This window comes from Lissotriton helveticus, chromosome 2_1 (assembly GCF_964261635.1).
Source record: "Lissotriton helveticus chromosome 2_1, aLisHel1.1, whole genome shotgun sequence".
NCBI classification, from domain to species: Eukaryota; Metazoa; Chordata; class Amphibia; order Caudata; family Salamandridae; genus Lissotriton; species Lissotriton helveticus.
In genome coordinates, this window is record NC_136059.1 from 1,422,117,010 (window position 1) to 1,422,127,540 (window position 10,531).

Genomic DNA, 10,531 nt, shown 5'->3' on the forward strand with positions numbered 1-10,531 from the left:
TTTTTACAGAGTTTTGCTTACTCAGAAGCTTCAATTTTGACCAATTTCAGGCACAGAAATGACTTTAAACTCACTTATTTTAGTTGAAAAAGTAATAATTCACATCCAACAGTTATTTAAAGTCAAAAGTTTAAATGTTAAAATTTCATCAATATTGCCCACTTTTTTGAACGTTCGACTGGTCCGGGGTCATTGTTTTTCATCATAAAACTGATTTTTTGGACCCTACCAAAAATGATTCAAAATGTCATTTGGATCGGGCCTCATGTTGAATACCCACTTTTTAAACCCTCACAGTGACCAAAATTGCCATTTTTACAGAGTTTTCGCTTACTCAAAGCTTCAATTTTGACCAATTTCAGGCACAGAAATGACTTTAAACACACTTATTTTAGTTGAAAAAGTAATAATTCACATCCAACAGTCATTTAAAGTCAAAAGATTAAATGTTAAAATTTCATCAATATTGACCACTTTTTTGAACGTTCGACTGGTCATCGTTTTTCATCATAAAATTGATTTTTTGGACTCTCCCAAAAAGTGATTGAAAACGTCATTTGGATCGGGCCTCATGTTGAATACCCTCTTTGTAAACCCTCACAGTGACCAAAATTGCCATTTTTACAGAGTTTTCGCTTACTCAGAAGCTTCAATTTTGACCAATTTCAGGCACAGAAATGACTTTAAACACACTTATTTTAGTTGAAAAAGTAATAATTCACATCCAGCAGTCATTTAAAGTCAAAAGATTAAATGTTAAAATTTCATCAATATTGACCACTTTTTTGAACGTTCGACTGGTCCGGGGTCATCGTTTTTCATCATAAATTGATTTTTTGGACTCTACCAAAAATGATTCAAAACGTCATTTGGATCGGGCCTCATGTTGAATAACCACTTTTTAAACCCTCACAGTGACCAAAATTGCCATTTTTACAGAGTTTTGCTTACTCAGAAGCTCCAATTTTGACCAATTTCAGGCACAGAAATTACTTTAAACACACCTATTTTAGTTGAAAAAGTAATAATTCACATCCAACAGTCATTTAAAGTCAAATGATTAAATGTTAAAATTTCATCAATATTGACCACTTTTTTTAACGTTCGACTGGTCCGGGGCCATCGTTTTTCATCATAATACTGATTTTTTGGACCCTACCAAAAACGATTCAAAATGTCATTTGGATCGGGCCTCATGTTGAATAACCAATTTTTAAACCCTCACAGTGACCAAAATTGCCATTTTTACAGAGTTTTGCTTGCTCAGAAGCTTCAATTTTGACCAATTTCAGGCACAGAAATGACTTTAAACACACTTATTTTAGTTGAAAAAGTAATAATTCACATCCAACAGTCATTTAAAGTCAAAAGATTAAATGTTAACATTTCATCAATATTGACCACTTTTTTGAACGTTAGACTGGTCCGGGGTCATCGTTTTTCATCATAAAATTGATTTTTTGGACTCTACCAAAAATGATTCAAAACGTCATTTGGATCGGGCCTCATGTTGAGTAACCACTTTTTAAACCCTCACAGTGACCAAAATTGCCATTTTTACAGAGTTTTGCTTACTCAGAAGCTCCAATTTTGACCAATTTCAGGCACAGAAATTACTTTAAACACACTTATTTTAGTTGAAAAAGTAATAATTCACATCCAACAGTCATTTAAAGTCAAAAGATTAAATGTTAAAATTTCATCAATATTGACCACTTTTTTGAACGTTCGACTGGTCCGAGGCCAGCGTTTTTCATCATAATACTGATTTTTTGGACCCTACCAAAAACGATTCAAAATGTCATTTGGATCGGGCCTCATTGTGAATAACCACTTTTTAAACCCCGACAGTGGCCAAAATTGCCATTTTTACAGAGTTTTGCTTACTCAGAAGCTTCAATTTTGACCAATTTCAGGCACAGAAATGACTTTAAACTCACTTATTTTAGTTGAAAAAGTAATAATTCACATCCAACAGTTATTTAAAGTCAAAAGATTAAATATTAACATTTCATCAATATTGACCACTTTTTTGAACGTTCGACTGGTCCGGGGTCATCGTTTTTCATCATAAAATTGATTTTTTGGACTCTACCAAAAATGATTCAAAACGTCATTTGGATTGGGCCTCATGTTGAATAACCAATTTTTAAACCCTCACAGTGACCAAAATTGCCATTTTTACAGAGTTTTCGCTTACTCAAAGCTTCAATTTTGACCAATTTCAGGCACAGAAATGACTTTAAACACACTTATTTTAGCTGAAAAAGTAATAATTCACATCCAACAGTCATTTAAAGTCAAAAGATTAAATATAAAAATTTCATCAATATTGCCCACTTTTTTGAACGTTCGACTGGTCCGGGGTCATCGTTTTTCATCATAAAACTGATTTTTTGGACCCTACCAAAAACGATTCAAAATGTCATTTGGATCGGGCCTCATTGTGAATAACCACTTTTTAAACCCTCACAGTGGCCAAAATTGCCATTTTTACAGAGTTTTGCTTACTCAGAAGCTTCAATTTTGACCAATTTCAGGCACAGAAATGACTTTAAACTCACTTATTTTAGTTGAAAAAGTAATAATTCACATCCAACAGTTATTTAAAGTCAAAAGTTTAAATGTTAAAATTTCATCAATATTGCCCACTTTTTTTAACGTTCGACTGATCCGGGGTCATCGTTTTTCATCATAAAACTGATTTTTTGGACCCTACCAAAAACGATTCAAAATGTCATTTGGATCGGGCCTCATGTTGAATAACCAATTTTTAAACCCTCACAGTGACCAAAATTGCCATTTTAACAGAGTTTTCGCTTACTCAGAAGCTTCAATTTTGACCAATTTCAGGCACAGAAATGACTTTAAACACACTTATTTTAGTTGAAAAAGTAATAATTCACATCCAACAGTCATTTAAAGTCAAAAGATTAAATGTTAAAATTTCATCAATATTGACCACTTTTTTGAACGTTCGACTGGTCATCGTTTTTCATCATAAAATTGATTTTTTGGACTCTCCCAAAAAGTGATTCAAAACGTCATTTGGATCGGGTCTCATGTTGAATACCCACTTTTTAAACCCTCACAGTGACCAAAATTGCCATTTTTACAGAGTTTTCGCTTACTCAGAAGCTTCAATTTTGACCAATTTCAGGCACAGAAATGACTTTAAACACACTTATTTTAGTTGAAAAAGTAATAATTCACATCCAACAGTCATTTAAAGTCAAAAGATTAAATGTTAAAAATTCATCAATATTGACCACTGTTTTGAACGTTCGACTGGTCGGGGGTCATCGTTTTTCATCATAAAACTGATTTTTTGGACCCTACCAAAAACGATTCAAAATGTCATTTGGATCGGGCCTCATGTTGAATAACCAATTTTTAAACCCTCACAGTGACCAAAATTGCCATTTTTACAGAGTTTTCGCTTACTCAGAAGCTTCAATTTTGACCAATTTCAGGGACAGAAATGACTTTAAACACACTTATTTTTGCTGAAAAAGTAATAATTCACATCCAACAGTCATTTAAAGTAAAAAGATTAAATATTAAAATTTCATCAATATTGACCACTTTTTGAACGTTCGACTGGTCATCGTTTTTCATCATAAAATAGATTTTTTGGACTCTACCAAAAATGATTCAAAATGTCATTTGGATCGGGCCTCATGTTGAATACCCACTTTTTAAACCCTCACAGTGACCACATTTGCCATTTTTACAGAGTTTTCGCTGACTCAAAGCTTCAATTTTGACCAATTTCAGGCACAGAAATGACTTTAAACACTTATTTTAGTTGAAAAAGTAATAATTCACATCCAACAGTTATTTAAAGTCAAAAGATTAAATATTAACATTTCATCAATATTGACCACTTTTTTTAACGTTCGACTGGTCCGGGGTCATCGTTTTTCATCATAAAATTGATTTTTTGTAATCTACCAAAAATGATTCAAAACGTCATTTGGATCGGGCCTCATGTTGAGTAACCACTTTTTAAACCCTCACAGTGACCAAAATTGCCATTTTTACAGAGTTTTGCTTACTCAGAAGCTCCAATTTTGACCAATTTCAGGCACAGAAATTACTTTAAACACACTTATTTTAGTTGAAAAAGTAATAATTCACATCCAACAGTCATTTAAAGTCAAAAGATTAAATGTTAAAATTTCATCAATATTGACCACTTTTTTGAACGTTCGACTGGTCCGGTGCCATCGTTTTTCATCATAATACTGATTTTTTGGACCCTACCAAAAACGATTCAAAATGTCATTTGGATCGGGCCTCATTGTGAATAACCACTTTTTAAACCCCGACAGTGGCCAAAATTGCCATTTTTACAGAGTTTTGCTTACTCAGAAGCTCCAATTTTGACCAATTTCAGGCACAGAAATTACTTTAAACACACTTATTTTAGTTGAAAAAGTAATAATTCACATCCAACAGTTATTTAAAGTCAAAAGTTTAAATGTTAAAATTTCATCAATATTGCCCACTTTTTTGAACGTTCGACTGGTCCGGGGTCATCGTTTTTCATCATAAATTGATTTTTTGGACTCTACCAAAAATGATTCAAAACATCATTTGGATCGGGCCTCATGTTGAATAACCACTTTTTAAACCCTCACAGTGACCAAAATTGCCATTTTTACAGAGTTTTGCTTACTCAGAAGCTCCAATTTTGACCAATTTCAGGCACAGAAATTACTTTAAACACACCTATTTTATTTGAAAAAGTAATAATTCACATCCAACAGTCATTTAAAGTCAAAAGATTAAATGTTAAAATTTCATCAATATTGACCACTTTTTTGAACGTTCGACTGGTCCGGGGCCATCGTTTTTCATCATAATACTGATTTTTTGGACCCTACCAAAAACGATTCAAAATGTCATTTGGATCGGGCCTCATGTTGAATAACCAATTTTTAAACCCTCACAGTGACCAAAATTGCCATTTTTACAGAGTTTTGCTTGCTCAGAAGCTTCAATTTTGACCAATTTCAGGCACAGAAATGACTTTAAACACACTTATTTTAGTTGAAAAAGTAATAATTCACATCCAACAGTCATTTAAAGTCAAAAGATTAAATGTTAACATTTCATCAATATTGACCACTTTTTTGAACGTTAGACTGGTCCGGGGTCATCGTTTTTCATCATAAAATTGATTTTTTGGACTCTACCAAAAATGATTCAAAACGTCATTTGGATCGGGCCTCATGTTGAGTAACCACTTTTTAAACCCTCACAGTGACCAAAATTGCCATTTTTACAGAGTTTTGCTTACTCAGAAGCTCCAATTTTGACCAATTTCAGGCACAGAAATTACTTTAAACACACTTATTTTAGTTGAAAAAGTAATAATTCACATCCAACAGTCATTTAAAGTCAAAAGATTAAATGTTAAAATTTCATCAATATTGACCACTTTTTTGAACGTTCGACTGGTCCGAGGCCAGCGTTTTTCATCATAATACTGATTTTTTGGACCCTACCAAAAACGATTCAAAATGTCATTTGGATCGGGCCTCATTGTGAATAACCACTTTTTAAACCCCGACAGTGGCCAAAATTGCCATTTTTACAGAGTTTTGCTTACTCAGAAGCTTCAATTTTGACCAATTTCAGGCACAGAAATGACTTTAAACTCACTTATTTTAGTTGAAAAAGTAATAATTCACATCCAACAGTTATTTAAAGTCAAAAGATTAAATATTAACATTTCATCAATATTGACCACTTTTTTGAACGTTCGACTGGTCCGGGGTCATCGTTTTTCATCATAAAATTGATTTTTTGGACTCTACCAAAAATGATTCAAAACGTCATTTGGATTGGGCCTCATGTTGAATAACCAATTTTTAAACCCTCACAGTGACCAAAATTGCCATTTTTACAGAGTTTTCGCTTACTCAAAGCTTCAATTTTGACCAATTTCAGGCACAGAAATGACTTTAAACACACTTATTTTAGCTGAAAAAGTAATAATTCACATCCAACAGTCATTTAAAGTCAAAAGATTAAATATAAAAATTTCATCAATATTGCCCACTTTTTTGAACGTTCGACTGGTCCGGGGTCATCGTTTTTCATCATAAAACTGATTTTTTGGACCCTACCAAAAACGATTCAAAATGTCATTTGGATCGGGCCTCATTGTGAATAACCACTTTTTAAACCCTCACAGTGGCCAAAATTGCCATTTTTACAGAGTTTTGCTTACTCAGAAGCTTCAATTTTGACCAATTTCAGGCACAGAAATGACTTTAAACTCACTTATTTTAGTTGAAAAAGTAATAATTCACATCCAACAGTTATTTAAAGTCAAAAGTTTAAATGTTAAAATTTCAACAATATTGCCCACTTTTTTGAACGTTCGACTGGTCCGGGGTCATTGTTTTTCATCATAAAACTGATTTTTTGGACCCTACCAAAAATGATTCAAAATGTCATTTGGATCGGGCCTCATGTTGAATACCCACTTTTTAAACCCTCACAGTGACCAAAATTGCCATTTTTACAGAGTTTTCGCTTACTCAAAGCTTCAATTTTGACCAATTTCAGGCACAGAAATGACTTTAAACACACTTATTTTAGTTGAAAAAGTAATAATTCACATCCAACAGTCATTTAAAGTCAAAAGATTAAATGTTAAAATTTCATCAATATTGACCACTTTTTTGAACGTTCGACTGGTCATCGTTTTTCATCATAAAATTGATTTTTTGGACTCTCCCAAAAAGTGATTCAAAACGTCATTTGGATCGGGTCTCATGTTGAATACCCACTTTTTAAACCCTCACAGTGACCAAAATTGCCATTTTTACAGAGTTTTCGCTTACTCAGAAGCTTCAATTTTGACCAATTTCAGGCACAGAAATGACTTTAAACACACTTATTTTAGTTGAAAAAGTAATAATTCACATCCAACAGTCATTTAAAGTCAAAAGATTAAATGTTAAAAATTCATCAATATTGACCACTGTTTTGAACGTTCGACTGGTCGGGGGTCATCGTTTTTCATCATAAAACTGATTTTTTGGACCCTACCAAAAACGATTCAAAATGTCATTTGGATCGGGCCTCATGTTGAATAACCAATTTTTAAACCCTCACAGTGACCAAAATTGCCATTTTTACAGAGTTTTCGCTTACTCAGAAGCTTCAATTTTGACCAATTTCAGGGACAGAAATGACTTTAAACACACTTATTTTTGCTGAAAAAGTAATAATTCACATCCAACAGTCATTTAAAGTAAAAAGATTAAATATTAAAATTTCATCAATATTGACCACTTTTTGAACGTTCGACTGGTCATCGTTTTTCATCATAAAATTGATTTTTTGGACTCTACCAAAAATGATTCAAAATGTCATTTGGATCGGGCCTCATGTTGAATACCCACTTTTTAAACCCTCACAGTGACCACATTTGCCATTTTTACAGAGTTTTCGCTGACTCAAAGCTTCAATTTTGACCAATTTCAGGCACAGAAATGACTTTAAACACTTATTTTAGTTGAAAAAGTAATAATTCACATCCAACAGTTATTTAAAGTCAAAAGATTAAATATTAACATTTCATCAATATTGACCACTTTTTTTAACGTTCGACTGGTCCGGGGTCATCGTTTTTCATCATAAAATTGATTTTTTGTAATCTACCAAAAATGATTCAAAACGTCATTTGGATCGGGCCTCATGTTGAGTAACCACTTTTTAAACCCTCACAGTGACCAAAATTGCCATTTTTACAGAGTTTTGCTTACTCAGAAGCTCCAATTTTGACCAATTTCAGGCACAGAAATTACTTTAAACACACTTATTTTAGTTGAAAAAGTAATAATTCACATCCAACAGTCATTTAAAGTCAAAAGATTAAATGTTAAAATTTCATCAATATTGACCACTTTTTTGAACGTTCGACTGGTCCGGTGCCATCGTTTTTCATCATAATACTGATTTTTTGGACCCTACCAAAAACGATTCAAAATGTCATTTGGATCGGGCCTCATTGTGAATAACCACTTTTTAAACCCCGACAGTGGCCAAAATTGCCATTTTTACAGAGTTTTGCTTACTCAGAAGCTCCAATTTTGACCAATTTCAGGCACAGAAATTACTTTAAACACACTTATTTTAGTTGAAAAAGTAATAATTCACATCCAACAGTTATTTAAAGTCAAAAGTTTAAATGTTAAAATTTCATCAATATTGCCCACTTTTTTGAACGTTCGACTGGTCCGGGGTCATCGTTTTTCATCATAAATTGATTTTTTGGACTCTACCAAAAATGATTCAAAACGTCATTTGGATCGGGCCTCATGTTGAATAACCACTTTTTAAACCCTCACAGTGACCAAAATTGCCATTTTTACAGAGTTTTGCTTACTCAGAAGCTCCAATTTTGACCAATTTCAGGCACAGAAATTACTTTAAACACACCTATTTTATTTGAAAAAGTAATAATTCACATCCAACAGTCATTTAAAGTCAAAAGATTAAATGTTAAAATTTCATCAATATTGACCACTTTTTTGAACGTTCGACTGGTCCGGGGCCATCGTTTTTCATCATAATACTGATTTTTTGGACCCTACCAAAAACGATTCAAAATGTCATTTGGATCGGGCCTCATGTTGAATAACCAATTTTTAAACCCTCACAGTGACCAAAATTGCCATTTTTACAGAGTTTTGCTTGCTCAGAAGCTTCAATTTTGACCAATTTCAGGCACAGAAATGACTTTAAACACACTTATTTTAGTTGAAAAAGTAATAATTCACATCCAACAGTCATTTAAAGTCAAAAGATTAAATGTTAACATTTCATCAATATTGACCACTTTTTTGAACGTTAGACTGGTCCGGGGTCATCGTTTTTCATCATAAAATTGATTTTTTGGACTCTACCAAAAATGATTCAAAACGTCATTTGGATCGGGCCTCATGTTGAGTAACCACTTTTTAAACCCTCACAGTGACCAAAATTGCCATTTTTACAGAGTTTTGCTTACTCAGAAGCTCCAATTTTGACCAATTTCAGGCACAGAAATTACTTTAAACACACTTATTTTAGTTGAAAAAGTAATAATTCACATCCAACAGTCATTTAAAGTCAAAAGATTAAATGTTAAAATTTCATCAATATTGACCACTTTTTTGAACGTTCGACTGGTCCGAGGCCAGCGTTTTTCATCATAATACTGATTTTTTGGACCCTACCAAAAACGATTCAAAATGTCATTTGGATCGGGCCTCATTGTGAATAACCACTTTTTAAACCCCGACAGTGGCCAAAATTGCCATTTTTACAGAGTTTTGCTTACTCAGAAGCTTCAATTTTGACCAATTTCAGGCACAGAAATGACTTTAAACTCACTTATTTTAGTTGAAAAAGTAATAATTCACATCCAACAGTTATTTAAAGTCAAAAGATTAAATATTAACATTTCATCAATATTGACCACTTTTTTGAACGTTCGACTGGTCCGGGGTCATCGTTTTTCATCATAAAATTGATTTTTTGGACTCTACCAAAAATGATTCAAAACGTCATTTGGATTGGGCCTCATGTTGAATAACCAATTTTTAAACCCTCACAGTGACCAAAATTGCCATTTTTACAGAGTTTTCGCTTACTCAAAGCTTCAATTTTGACCAATTTCAGGCACAGAAATGACTTTAAACACACTTATTTTAGCTGAAAAAGTAATAATTCACATCCAACAGTCATTTAAAGTCAAAAGATTAAATATAAAAATTTCATCAATATTGCCCACTTTTTTGAACGTTCGACTGGTCCGGGGTCATCGTTTTTCATCATAAAACTGATTTTTTGGACCCTACCAAAAACGATTCAAAATGTCATTTGGATCGGGCCTCATTGTGAATAACCACTTTTTAAACCCTCACAGTGGCCAAAATTGCCATTTTTACAGAGTTTTGCTTACTCAGAAGCTTCAATTTTGACCAATTTCAGGCACAGAAATGACTGAAATGACTTTAAACACACTTATTTTAGCTGAAAAAGTAATAATTCACATCCAACAGTCATTTAAAGTCAAAAGATTAAATATTAAAATTTCATCAATATTGACCACTTTTTGAACGTTCGACTGGTCATCGTTTTTCATCATAAAATTGATTTTTTGGACTCTACCAAAAATGATTCAAAATGTCATTTGGATCGGGCCTCATGTTGAATACCCACTTTTTAAACCCTCACAGTGACCAAAATTGCCATTTTTACAGAGTTTTCGCTTACTCAAAGCTTCAATTTTGACCAATTTCAGGCACAGAAATGACTTTAAACACACTTATTTTAGTTGAAAAAGTAATAATTCACATCCAACAGTCATTTAAAGTCAAAAGATTAAATGTTAAAATTTCATCAATATTGACCACTTTTTTGAACGTTCGACTGGTAATCGTTTTTCATCATAAAATTGATTTTTTGGACTCTCCCAAAAATGATTCAAAATGTCATTTGGATCGGGTCTCATGTTGAATAC